The sequence below is a fragment of the Helianthus annuus genome, chromosome 3 (assembly GCF_002127325.2).
Source record: "Helianthus annuus cultivar XRQ/B chromosome 3, HanXRQr2.0-SUNRISE, whole genome shotgun sequence".
NCBI classification, from domain to species: Eukaryota; Viridiplantae; Streptophyta; class Magnoliopsida; order Asterales; family Asteraceae; genus Helianthus; species Helianthus annuus.
The window spans coordinates 61,345,832-61,360,431 of record NC_035435.2 but is presented as its reverse complement, the minus strand read 5'-3'; the positions used below and the strand labels follow the sequence as shown (position 1 = coordinate 61,360,431).

Genomic DNA, 14,600 nt, shown 5'->3' with positions numbered 1-14,600 from the left:
CAACTTTGTCTTTTCTGCAGACACTTGGGCACGCCCCCGTGCTCACTAGGCACGGGGCGTGTTCAGCCTTCTGTTCTCTTGTTTTGCTTGGGAAGATGCTGTCGGGGGGTCGGGCAAGCCAAGTTTGTTCCTTTTCTTGTATTTATGTTAGATTTAGCTGTTTTTTTTTGCTTCTTTTGTTCATTTGAGCCCATTTAATCCTGAAAATTCAAAAGGAATATAGAAACATACTTTTTTCCAACATTAGTACTAAAAAAAAGGTTAGTTTTATGTCACAATTGATGTAATTTATATGTTGTATTTTGTACACATCAAATACCCCCACACTTAAATCTTTGCTTGTCCTCAAGCAAAACTCTTTATAATGTGGCTTCTACACTCCCAAATGGAATGGGTAGAAGAGATGGTTTTTTTGGGCTTGTCATAGAGTGTCGGGATTTCCAAGATTCTTTAAGTTTTATTTTTATTTATTTACAATCCTATTCGTCATGATTTATTAAAAACATTACATAAGATAAATTACTTATTAGGGCATAACATGCCTTTTTAAAATTCCATTTATATACAAGTTCACATACCTCACGGGGGATCACTCAACACTCGGCCGAATATGTATTTTAGTGAATCACTCGAGAGCGGCATGGAACTTACTCCTACCATAAGCTTGCCAAGCGATCAATCCTCCTCCTTTTTAACTATACACCTTTGTATAGTTAAAGGTAGGTGGTTGGGTAAGTGGTTAGTAGAAAAAGAGCGAAAGGCGTAAAAAACATCGGTTTTCGTAAGACTTTTTATTTTTCATAACTTTTTTTTATGAAAAATTTCTTTCAAACAAAGTTCTTTTTGATAAACTTGTTTGTTTATTTAATTTTTTTTTTTGGCTTCATCCTCATTTTTTTATATGGAAGTCATAAGAAAAACCGAGCTTTGTTACTAAAATAAAGGGTTTTGGTGGGTGAAAGGGTGTTTGGTTTGGGTTAAGAAATGAAAAGGTTTAGGATCAAAGGGGTTAACTAGGGGGATTTTGGGTATGTGGTAAAAAAAAAGAAAAATAATGGTGTAGAAATAAAAAGGGTTAGTCCTAATGCCTCCGTCGTTTACTTACTCGGGTTTAAGTTGGTAAGGACCAGAAATGTATCGTCGTGGCAAGTTCTAGAGTCATAAGAACCAAGCGGCTATTCACACAAGAAACAAAAAATGAGCATTTAGTTTAAAGATATATATTTGTATGCTCAATAAAGACTAAAAACTCACTTTTTGTGGGAATGGTTTTTTTTATGTGATCAAGTATATATAATCAAATTTTAACTATCGGTTGTAAATTTGTAAAAATATAACCTTTTTAGAATTTGAAATTCCCAAAGTAAACCTAGACAAGTAAAAAAAATGAAAATTTTTGAAAAAAAATTTGGGGTGATTAGCGGTTCCAATAGAGTTTTGTGTAAGGCTTGTGATTAGGACTTGCAAAAAAATCAAGGTTTTAGCATCCCCCCCACACTTAAATTACACATTGTCCTCAATGTGTCCCAAAAATAAGTTTTTAGGTTGATTAAATGTGTAAAAAGGTGTGAAAAAGCAAAAATTTATGTTACTGGGCGTCTGGACACGGCCCCGTTGTCATACCCCCAAATTCCACACGCGGAGAATCACCGTAGGGAGCGTGATATGACCAGGATCAAGCCACCAATCATATTGAACATTATAAGTCAATAAAGAAATTCCAAACCACACAATATAATTCGTGTCCAAAACAGTTTAACCAAATTTAAGTTGTCAGCGGAAGCATTAAATTTAAAAACATAATACAGTGTAAAAGTTCATAAGTTAAACATGGAATTCAATAGTCCATGTCCCACAACGACCTCTTCCTCCTGTGCAAGCTCCATCTAAGCACCTAACGACCTACAAGGCATATAGTACCGAATCAACAAGAAAGTTGAGCGTGTTCACAGTTGGGTGTTCGTTTTAAGTTGTTTCAAAAACCATAGTTTCTTGTTAGTTAGCTTACTTGCCATGGGGGTTACCCCATAGTTTAAAACGTGAGTTGTTTAGTTCCTTTTTCCTCTGGCTATCCAGCCGTGGGGGCTACCCCATGTTTAACCCACTAGACCCGTTACCATATCGACCACTGACTGAAGTAAGTTGGTGCCCTAATGTCAATGTCTATCGTCATTGACTAGTGCCCAGATCCATTAGTTCATGCCCGTCCTCTGCGGCATGGTGTGAGGCTTGTCAAACCTAAATAGCGCTATCTAATTAATGACCCGCTCGTCATTGGCCCGGCGATTAAGTCGATATAAAATGAGGGACTTCATGATAGAGTTGTTGGTCTAGTATCAATGTTATCACCCTTCAATAAAGAGGATGTGTACGAAATCTCCAAACCAGGAGATTACACAGGTTCCGATTAAGTTCTTAGTACATGTTGTCACCCTTTAATAAAGAGGATGTGGTACGTGTTCCAAACCAGGAGTCACACAGTTTCAGGTTAAGTCCTTTACCCATTCCCAACCACCGGGAATCCCATGCCTTGTAGAAAGTGTGAACTCACCTTTGGTTGTTCGGTTGGACTCTTAAAAATAGCTAACACTCAGGGTTGGTCAATCACGTCCTAGTATGATTACCATTTAGTTTATTAGTGATTTCAAATAAAGCACGGAATCCTTACACGTATCTAACACGTATCATGCAATCACGTTGACAACTTACATGTATATTCCACATATATATTTTCGTTCCAACGGTATATGTATATGAATATATAGATGGTCGTAGCATACAACAACTTAAAGGACATTTAATGTTGATATTAAACCTGTTCGATCATTCTCAGATAACACAACTATCAATTAGATGCACACATTTCGACTTAATACGTTTCAGCTTTAATACTCGAAACTAGGCTGTTTTCGGGTATTTTAATAAAATAGTTAACTTATTCCAAAAATTCCCAAATTTTTAAATAGTGTTTTAAACGATCGAAATATTATTATGTAAAAATCTCAGGATCCACTTCATTACCAATTATTTTACAAAAATCATTTACCGGGCTGCAATCAGATTCGTCACTTTCTGACTGCAGTCCACGGAAAAGTTCGTTTAAAATTCATCGTAAGTCCGATTGACGAAATTCCAATTGGAGTAACAACACCCATGGCCATCTACTGTACAAATATCATGACCTAATTCTACACAGATATCAAGTTATGATGAGAAAAATAACACACATTTTCTGCAGTAAAAACACAACTTTTGCTGCTGTACAAAACGGACCTTTAAAAATAGCAAACGACCTCGAAAAAATATGATTCCAGTGCCATTTGATTCGTTTTTCGAAAACATATAATTTAGAATTCAGAAAAATCAATTTTTCGATCAATAACGGTCCGTTTACAGCCAACTGAAGTTGGCTGCAGAATCCTAGACAGATTCTGTTTCAGCTCTAGTCGTTACCTGAACCCCGCAAACTCTTCATTAGCAAACCCGAACAGTTATAACATTAATCACAGCAGGTTTTAGGTTATTTATCTCAAGTTTACCATGTTCAAACATCAACGATATAACCCTAACCATATTCATAAATACATACGAAATATTCGACAACCTTACGCACTAATACTTGGTTTCCACAACCCTAGGCTACACTTTAATCCGTAACACTTCAGACCATAAATTAGACATAATCACAGCCAAAATACTCGCAACAATACATACATGATCGTTATACATATTATCCAATCAGCAAGTTTCAAGTCAATACAAACATAAACACTTACCGTAGAAGATGCGAGCGAGTTAAGAGGGTAGCAAAAAGGGAGTGAGATTGCAGGGGGGGATCCTCCTTGCTGCCGTTGCACTTCAAGAGGAAGGGAAAGGAATATGAGAAGATTTATCAAAATAACATGCACATCTACGTAATTTGCGGAATCAGTATTTGGGGCGGTTTGGGATTTCCAGAATGGGGTTGGGCCGACCTTGTGCTGCACATCTAAATGGGAACAATGATTTTTCTTTTCTTTTGGCAGCAACATGTTGTCATATACATGCATACTTGTACGTATATAATGGTGGGCTCATTATGAGCATTAGATATTCACTATTAATTTTTTTACTAACAACTAATATTAGTGTAAGACATAAATATATAATATACACGTTATGGTTTGGACCTCAAAGGTTTCGGGTTATGCGAGTAGGTTGGGTCGACTAGCGAGACATGGCTACGGTTCAAACGGTTCGAGTCGGTTCCAAAGGTTAAGGATTCTGTTCCAAGTTAATCGCCTTTATAATGCAAACTTATAATATAATTTAGTTAAGTATAAAAATTAACTTGTCAAATAAAATAAGTATAAGGTCCGATTAATAGATACGAAAATGAACGGTTTATACCTCGAAGTTACGGGTTGTCACATCATCCCCAAGTTGAAAGAAATTTTGTCTCGAAATTTAGCATACATCCACTGAATAAGCTAGTGCGGTTGAGTGTTTTCCTGGGGTGTCACATCATCCCCCTGTTGGGTTGGAATTTCGTCCCGAAATTCCGAAGTAGCTTTAGTACTGGACTCACCTTTCTTAAACAACTGGGGTTACTTGCGTTTCATCTGATCCTCCCTTTCTCAAGTGAATTCTGGGCCACGACGGGAGTTCCAACAAACTCGAACAAGGGGTATCCTGGTACGTTTGAGGGTCTTGATCTCCCGGTCCATAATTTCCACCGGTTCCTCGACGAAACGTAACTGGTCGTCGATAGTGAGTTCCTTAAAAGGAACGATGAGGGTCTCATCTGACAGACACTTCTTCAGATTCTACACATGGAATACGTCGTGAACAACACTGAGCTCTTCGGGCAGATTCAATCTGTACGCCACCTTGCCGATTTTCTCAGTGATTTCGAAAGGTCCAACATAACGCGGATTAAGCTTGCCCTGTTTGCCAAAGCGAATCACACATTTCCAAGGTGAGCCTTTAAGTAGCACTCGATCCCCAACCTGGAAGTCGAGTGGTTTCCTGCGCTTATCAGCGTAGCTTTTTTGACGGTCGCGAGCTGCCGCCATTCGTTGTCTTATTTGGGCAATCTTTTCCATTGTGTTGATGACAAGTTCTAGGCCAGTGATTTGGCTGTCACCAACTTTTGCCCAACAAAGAGGTGATCGACATTTCCGTCCGTAAAATGCCTCGAACGGAGCAGCCTGGATGCTGGTGTGGTAACTGTTGTTATACGAAAACTCCACTAGAGGTAAGTGCCTTTCCCAGCCGTTACCAAAGTCGATTACACATGCTCGAAGCATGTCTTCGAGAGTCTGGATTGTGCGTTCAGTCTGCCCATCCGTTTGTGGGTGATAAGCTTTGCTCATGTCTAGACGTGAGCCAAAGGATTTGTGCATCGCTTGCCACAAATCGGATGCAAAACGCGTGTCACGATCAGAGATGATGGAAGTTGGCACCCCGTGCCTAGCGACCACTTCCTTCAGGTAGATGTCTGTGAGCGTAGAAAACTTTTCTGTTTCCTTGATGGCTAGAAAGTGTGCAGACTTTTTCAGTCGATCTACGATCACCCAAATGGTGTCATTTCCTCGTTGAGATCTAGGTAGGCCAGTAATAAAGTCCATGGAAATTTGTTCTCATTTCCATGTCGGGATCTCTGGTTGTTGGAGTAGGCCTGATGGCTTCTGGTATTCGACTTTGACTCTCGCACAGGTCAAACATTTACTACATAGGTCGCTATGTTAGCTTTCATGTGGGGTCACCAGTAAAGAGTTCTGAGATCCTGGTACATCTTACTAGAACCAGGATGCACCAAGTAGCGAGATTTGTGTGCTTCGTCCATCACAAGCTCTCGTAAGTTTCCAAAGAATGGAACTCAGTCACGTTCCCTGAAGTAGTGAGTACCGTCTTCCTTAGGTTCAAGTCGCTTTTCCATGCCCCGCATGGATTCAGCAAAAAGGTCCCCTTCTTCCAATGCTTCGACCTGGGTGTTGCGGATTCTGGGTAGGAAGACTGGAGTCGATAGTAAGCTGTAAAGCACGTACACGCTTAGGTTTGGTTTCTGTATGACTGAGGGCGTCAGCCACAACATTGGCCTTGCCTGGATGATGCTTGATTGCGCACACACAGTCGTTAAAGAGTTTGACTCGTCGACGTTGTCGCATGTTCAACTCCTTCTGATCGAAGATATGCTGGAGACTCTTGTGATTGGTGTAAATAGTGCACTTGGTACCGTCCAAGTAATGTCTCCATATCTTGAGTGCAACCACTACTGCTCCCAACTCCCAGTCATGGGTAGTGTAGTTCCTTTCGTGAATCCTTAGGTTGGTGTGATGCGTAAGCAATGACTTTCTCACGTTGCATCAACACCCCACCAAGTCCCTAAATAAACGCATCACAATAAACAACGAAATCACCTGCGCCTTCTGGTAACGAAAGAATGGGAATACTACAGAGTTCCACCTTCAACTGTTGAAACACGGAGTCCTGACTAAGCTTTAGACTTACGAGGGTTTGTGCATACAATCAAGAAAACGGGTTTCGCAATGCCCAATAGTCGCTCGTTGGAAACATAGGGTTGTTTGGGTCGTAGGAGCTTCACGGTAAGGTGTAGGTATCGCTCGGATTCCTACTAGCTCTTCGAGTAGATTTAGATGTCGTCGAAGAAAAACAAATGACATATCCATCAGGGTAGACTAAATTCGAGCGTCGTGTCATATTGGTCATCTCAAGATCAAAGAACAGTACTTGTGGTATCATCATATTCCTGGCCCCATGCACATCGAGTAATGTTCGTAGAGTGTAATTTGTCCAAGCGAGCGTTCGTGGGGAATGTTGTTAGGATCACAGGATCCAAAAGTGTATCTCGTATGGATGCGGAAACATGAGAAAGAGTAGTCGCAATGGACAAATAAGCGTTTAAGAATCCACAGCAGGGGTTTTACCAGATGTCGAAGGTACAGCTGGTCGTACGCAAGTTGGGTATAGTTAAGATAAAGTTTGTCGTTGATCACATAGAGATGTCACGCGGATAGATCAATGATAACAAGAATTCACCATAGTAGCGTGGTTATGGGGTAAGTTTGTAGTGTGAAGGTTCACTGAGTCCTTCGTCAAAAGTTGTTAGACTCGCCCACATGCGAAGGAGGAGCAATTCACCTAGATCAATGAACTTAGATGGGTCTGTGATTCATCGACTTGATAAGTAACCAAATTCGGTGAAATTTCCCTTCCGTCGTGCGAATGAATCCAAGATATGTCTGTGTAGTCGTGAGGTTCCAAAGAAAAGATGCGAAAACGTGTTCAAGAGAGTATGATCGTATCAACAATACATCACCACCCTCAAAGTTTTGTGGAGTGATCACCAATGATCGAGAGTCAAGCCTTCCAAATTCTCTAGGCTAGAGGGTGTTCGTTTCAGTCTCTTAGCATGGAGAAGCGAGAACGTAATGTCACTGTGGTAAGAGTGTGATGGTTTGGCCTAAGCCAATGGTAGAAATTAGACATATCATTAATCAACAATCATGTGTCGGTACAAAAGCTAGTGCAAAGGTTCCGCGTATTTAAGGAGGCTATCATGTTCGCGTAAGGGGGTAAGGTAAACATATAGATTATCGTGTTCGTTTGTAGGTTGAGTGATCCGTATCTCCGTTCACGAATGTCCCGAAGGCTATCCCGACATTAAGAAGCATCCATTTGCTAAGTTAGGTATACGAAGGTGTAAATCAAAGTAGAATGAGAGTTATCCATCCAACAGGGTAATGAGGGCAATCTTTGTGATCGGTGGGAATCGGTGTATGGTTGTTAGCGTTTCATTAAATCGGTTACCAATCGAAGAAACAGGGGATTAGTGAGGTTCATACGAAGAGTTGAGTGAAAACAAGAGTTAAACAATAACCGAAGGATTTAATCCAACTTATCTATTGTCTAGAAGCAATCCCAGTAGTGGTGTACAGTGTCATGGCACAAAAGGGAAGTTTGTCGCATCACGGTCACGAAAATCTATCACTTGCCCAAAAAAATTTGGTTGGTAGGGTTTCAAGTTGCAAAACGACAAACGCTTGTAACTCTGACTGCTTCGTTTCTGGTGACGATGACAGGTGGAGATGACAAGGTTCGTCAACATGGATGCATGGGTATAGTTCTCCTAAACCTGAGTTCGTTTGGGTTGGTTCGGGTCTACGTGAATGTCGACGTGCAAACTGAATATACGGAGGGTCAGATCTGAATCCTGGCTGTAACGGGGACGTCATGTCAAGACAATTGCATGAATAGGTAGAACGCATAAAGCGGTTGTCGTAGCGAGGTGACGAGAAAACAGGAAAAATAATTTGATCACTACTTGCCAAGTTTCGAATAAACAGTTGAGTATCACAAAGAACGCATTAGGGCTAATAGACAACATGCTACTACCCTACCTAAACATATCACAAACAGCACACCATGCAAAAGTAATCCAGCAAGTCGGCAATACAAACATAAATCATACCACCTAGAGTGTTGAGTCTTGCACGTGGAGCGAAGCGTTGTTGTGGATTGTTGAGCACTGAACAGGTTACAGTCTGGTTTTGTCAAAAATATTTTTTCCCTTTTTAAAACCGAGTTCACTATAACCAATGGCTCTGATACCAATCTGTCACACCACCAAATTCCACACGCGGAGTATCACCGTAGGGAGCGTGACGTGACCAGGATCAAGCCACCAATCATATTGAACATTATAAGTCAATAAAGAAATTCCAAACCACACAATATAATTGGTGTCCAAAACAGTTTAACCAAATTTAAGTTGTCAGCGGAAGCATTAAATTTAAAACCATAATACAGTGTAAAAGTTCATAAGTTAAACATGGAATTCAACAGTCCATGTCCCACCACGACCTCTTCCTCCTGTGCAAGCTCCATCTAAGCACCTAACGACCTGCAAGGCATATAGTACCGAATCAACAACAAAGTTGAGCGAGTTCACAATTGGGTGTTCGTTTTAAGTTGTTTCAAAAACCATAGTTTCTTGTTAGTTAGCTTACTTGTCGTGGGGGTTACCCCATGTTTAACCCACTAGACCCGTTACCATATCGACCATTGACTGAAGTAAGTTGGTGCCCTAACATCAATGTCTATCATCATTGACTAGTGCCCAGATCCATTAGTTCACGCCCGTCCTCTGCGGCACGGTGTGAGGCTTGTCAAACCTAAATAGCGCTATCTAACTAATGCCCCACTCGCCATTGGCCCGGCGATTAAGTCGATATTAAATGAGGGACTTCATGATAGAGTTGTTGGTCTAGTATCAATGTTATCACCCTTCAATAAAGAGGATGTGTACGAAATCTTCAAACCAGGAGATTACGCAGGTTCCGATTAAGTTCTTTGTACATGTTGTCACCCTTCAATAAAGAGGATGTGGTACATGTTCCAAAAAAGGAGTCACGCAGTTTTAGATTAAGTCCTTTACCCATTCCCAACCACCGGGAATCCCATGCCTTGTAGAAAGTGTGAACTCACCTTTGGTTGCTCGGTTGGACTCTTAAAAATAGCTAACACTCAGGGTTGGTCAATCACATCCTAGTATGATTACCATTTAGTTTATTAGTGATTTCAAATAAAGCACGAAATCCTTACGCGTATCTAACACGTATCATGCAATCACGTTGACAACTTACATGTATATTCCACATATATATTTTCGTTCCAACGGTATATGTATACGCATATATAGATGGTCGTAGCATACAACAACTTAAAGGACATTTAATGTTGATATTAAACCTGTTCGATCATTCTCAGATAACACAGCTAACAATTAGATGCACACATTTCGATTTAATACGTTTCAGCTTTAATACTCGAAACTGGGCTGTTTTCGGGTATTTTAATAAAACAGTTTTATTCCAAAAATTCCCAAATTTTTACAGTGTGTTTTAAACGATCCAAATATTATTGTGTAAAAATCTCGGGATCCAATCCATTACCAATTATTTTATAAAAATCATTTACCGGGCTGCAATCAGATTCTTCACTTTCTGACTGCAGTCCACGGAAAAATTTATTTAAAATTCAAATCGTAAGTCCGATTGACGAAATTCCAATTGGAGAATTACAACAACACCCGTGGCCATCTACTGTAAAAATTGCATGACTAATTCTACACAAATATCAAGTTATGACGAGAAACATAACACACATTTTCTGCAGTAAAAACGCAGCTTTTGCTGCTGTACAAAACGGACCTTTAAAAATAGCAAACGACCTCGAAAAAATATGATTCCAATGCCATTTGATTCATTTTTCGAGAACATATAATTTAGAATTCAGAAAATCAAATTTTCAATTAATAACGGTTCGTTTACAGCCAACTGAAGTTGGCTGCAGAATCCTAGACAGATTCTGTTTCAGCTCTAGTCGTTACCCGAACCCCGCAAACTCTTCATTAGTGAACCCGAACAGTTATAACATTAATCACAACAGGTTTTAGGTTATTTATCTCAAGTTTACCATGTTCAAACATCAACGATATAACCCTAACCATATTCATAAATACATACGAAATATTCGACAACATTACGCACCAATACTTGGTTTCCACAACCCTAGGCTACACTTTAATCCGTAACACTTCAAACCATAAATTAGACATAATCACAACCAAAATACTCGCAACAATACATACATGATCGTTATACATATTATCCTATCAGCAAGTTTCAAGTCAATACAAACATAAACACTTACCGTAGAAGATGCGAGCGAGTTAAGAGGGTAGCAAGAAAGCAGTGAGATCGCAGGGGGGGGGATCCTCCTTGCTGCCGTTGCACTTCAAGAGGAAGGGAAAGAACAGTATGCCTCACGTTAGGGTTGTAGGGAAAAAAGGAATATGAGAACACTTATCAACATAACATGCACATCTACGTAATTTGCGGAATAAGTATTTGGGGCGGTTTGGGATTTCTAGAATGGGGTTGGGCCGACCTTGGGTTGCACATCTAAATGGGAACAATGATTTTTCTTTTCTTTTGGCAGCAACATGTTGTCATATACATGCATACTTGTACGTATATAATGGTGGACTCATTATAAGCATTAGATATTCACTATTAATTTTTTTACTAACAACTAATATTAGTGTAAGACATAAATATATAATATACACGTTATGGTTTGGACCTCAAAGGTTTCGGGTTACGCGAGGAGTAGGTTGGGTCGACTAGCGAGACATGGCTACAGTTCAAACAGTTCGAGTCGGTTCCAAAGGTTAAGGATTCTGTTCCAAGTTAATTGCCTTTATAATGCAAACTTATAATATAATTTAGTTAAGTATAAAAATTAACTTGTCAAATAAAATAAGTATAAGGTCCGATTAATAGATATGAAAATGAACGGTTTATACCTCGAAGTTACGGGTTGTCACACCCGTGGTGTCCGGGCACGGCCCCGTGTTCAGATCGCCAGTAACGAAAATTGATAAAAAGAAACAGAAGCCTGGGCACGGAGGCGTGTTTAGTGAGCACGCCTCGTGTCCAGTTACCTGAACTGGGCATTTCTTGCAGATTGTGCAGCACGGGACCGTGTTGGGCGGGCATGGCCCGTGCTGAACTTGCTGTAACGAAGAAAAATTTTCGGGACGTCCTGTTTTTGTGCATGGGGTGCTGGTGCAAGTTTCCCTTGTTATCCTTCACCATCTCGAGTGTGTTTTATTCCTGAAAATTAAAACTAAACTAGAAACCATAAAAATTAATCTAAGCTAAACTAACGATAGTTCCGCGGAATGCCTCCGTGGTGCGCCACATTTATAAGGGTCCTTGGCTAGACCCAAAGCATGGTCATATGTTACCCAAGTGGGATGTTTTGCGTTCCATGCTACACCGTCGGGGAGCATCATCCAAACTTGAGTCAATGACCTTCATGTAGTTGACCAGGTCTTCGTCTTCTACTCTTTTCCCGATTCCAAACTTCATTTCCTCGTCCCCAATCCTCAATGTTAGTGTTCCATCATTCATATCTACTACTGCTTGGCCGTAGCTAGGAACGGCCTCCTTAGGATGAGTGGTACTTCGCCCCATATCTAGTATGACAAAGTCGGCTGGAAAGACAAATTCGCCGACTTTGACTAGTAGATTTTCAGCGACGCCTTGTGGATATTTGACGGATCTATCGGCGAGCTGTATGCTAATTTTTGTAGGGCTTGTTTTTCCTAAGCCGAGTCGATTGAACATTGATGAGGGCATGAGGTTGATGTTTGCCCCGAGATCGGCTAGTGCATGGGGGACTCCCCAATCGAGCAAGGAATTGTGAAGCTTCCGGGGCCAAGCTTCTTTTGCGGGAGTTTGTTGAGTAGTAAGGCGGAGCATTCTTCGCTTAAATTAACTAATTGCAATGATTCAATTTTCCTTTTATGAGTGAGGAAGTCCCTCATAAATTTTGAATATTTAGGCATTTGAGTTAGGACTTCGATAAATGGGATATTAACATGCAATTGTTTTAGTAAATTTTTGAACTTTGCGAATTGCTCATCGGTCTTTTGACGAATTAGCCGACCGGGGTATGGAACTGGAGGAGTCTTAGTAGGCTCTTGAATTGGTGGAGAAGCCTTCTCTTGTTGGGGCGTGGGTGGAGTTGTGGTTTGGCTTGATTGGCTTCTTTTAGTTGGTGGTAAGGGAGCCTCTTCGGGACCCACGGTACGGTTTCTCAAGGTGATGGGATGTACTTGTGCCTTTGGGTTGGTTTCGGTATTACTTGGTAACGCGCCTTGTGGTCTCTCGGAGAAATTCTGAGCTATTTGATTTAATTGCTTTTCAACGTTTTGAATACTAGCTTGTTGATTTCTAAAGTTCGATTCCAATTGTTGAAATCGATCCGAGTTTTTCTTTTCGGTGTCAGAGATGAGGCGAGATATAGTATCTTCAAGCCTTTCTCGTCCACCTTGTTGTTGAGAGAAATTTTGTGACTCGATTCTTGGTTGTTGAAAGTTTGTTCGTTGGTTTAGATTTTGTTGGTTACTACCATTGTCGGGTTCTCTCCAACCAAGGTTAGGGTGGTTACGCCATCCTTGGTTATAGGTACCCGTTGGAGGACCCGACGGCCTAGGTCTATTATCAATGTAGTTTACCGACTCTGTTTGATCATCTACTTCTTTCATACAACTCCAATTTTCATGTGGCCCACCACACCCTTCACAAGCCATGACCGAGGCTGTTTTTGCCATTTCTAGCTTTTTGATTTTTGAAGAAAGGGCCTCGATTTGGGCTTGTAAAGAAGTGCTTTCATCAACCTTATGGGCGCCCGGGGCAATAGATTTATTCCCTCGGGGAGTGTGCCACTGAAAATTGGTTTGAGCAATTTCCTCAATTTGATTATATATTTCATTTGGGCGACGATTACCTAAAAGTCCCCTGGAGCTAGAGTCAAGTGTTTGTCTTGTGTGTGGCAAAAACCCATTGTAGAAAGTGGATACTTGTTGCCACACTGCAAGACCGTGATGAGGACACTTTCTTAGTAGCTCCTTGAACCTTTCCCAAGTTTCATATAAGGATTCCCCATCCTCTTGTGAATATGTATTAATTTCAGTCATTAATTTAGCCGTTTTAGCAGGAGGGAAATACTTATATAGAAACTTTTGGGCCAGTTCATCCCAGGTGTTTACCGAGCCAACTGGGAGGGCATTAAGCCAAGCCTTAGCTCGGTCTTTTAGTGAAAATGGAAACATTCGAAGGAGGATGGCGTCGTTTGATGCTCCATTGATCCGAAAGGTATCACATATTTCTAAGAAATTAGTAATATGTAGATGGGGATCCTCATTCGCAAGCCCATGGAAGGTTGCGGAGTTTTGAAGCATTTGTATCAAATGTGGCCGAAGTTTAAAGTTGTTGGCTTCGACATTCGGTGCATTGGTAGCGGCGCCGAGATTACCTACGGTGGGTCGTAGGTAATCCATGAGGGTACGCTGGTCCGCCATTGGAAGTGGGTCCCTCGACACTTTCTCTTGGTTTTTAGCTTTAAGTCTTTTTCTTAGAAAGCGTTCGGTTTCGTCTAAGGGTTCTTTTATGTCTCTGCTAGAACTGGAACTCATACACTATGTGGAGAATTCAGATGTGGCGCCTGGGTTCCTAGTCCTGCAATAAAAACAAAAAGAACGTTGGTCAGAAGCTTCGCCACGGCCCCATGTTTAGATGAACACAGCCCGTGGTCGGAGATACAGTGTTTGTTTTCCGGATCCCTGTTACTGGGGAGTTCAACACGGCCCCGTGTTGCACCGACACGGCCCCGTGTTCAACTTTTGGTAACTCGGAAAATAAAAACTGCCAGTAACAATGCTGGGCACGGCCCGTGTCCGACCAGTCACGGCCCGTGCTGAGCTCTGCAGAAACTGAAAAAATCTAAGAAAATCCTAAAAAAACAGAAAAATTAGAAAAAAAAACGATTAGGTTGTTGACTCCTAACTTTTTTAAAAACCTTGTGTCCCCGGCAACGACGCCAAAAACTTGATGCGTGTTGGGTGTCCTATATTTTTAATGTATATTTTAAGCCCTTTAACACCTTTTTAGCCAAGTTTTGAATTTATGAAACACGATATTTACTAACACTAAACACACATATGGGCAAGTGCACCCATCGTGAGC

At 40.8% G+C, this 14,600-nt stretch overlaps 1 non-coding gene across 1 annotated transcript; it reads left to right on the top strand.

Annotated features, from left to right (window-relative positions):
• Positions 1–13,451: 13,451 nt before the first annotated feature.
• Positions 13,452–13,558, top strand: LOC118490831. Its single transcript, XR_004890056.1, has one exon. It is a non-coding gene; the product is annotated as a small nucleolar RNA R71 (small nucleolar RNA).
• The last annotated feature ends 1,042 nt before the right edge of the window (positions 13,559–14,600 follow it).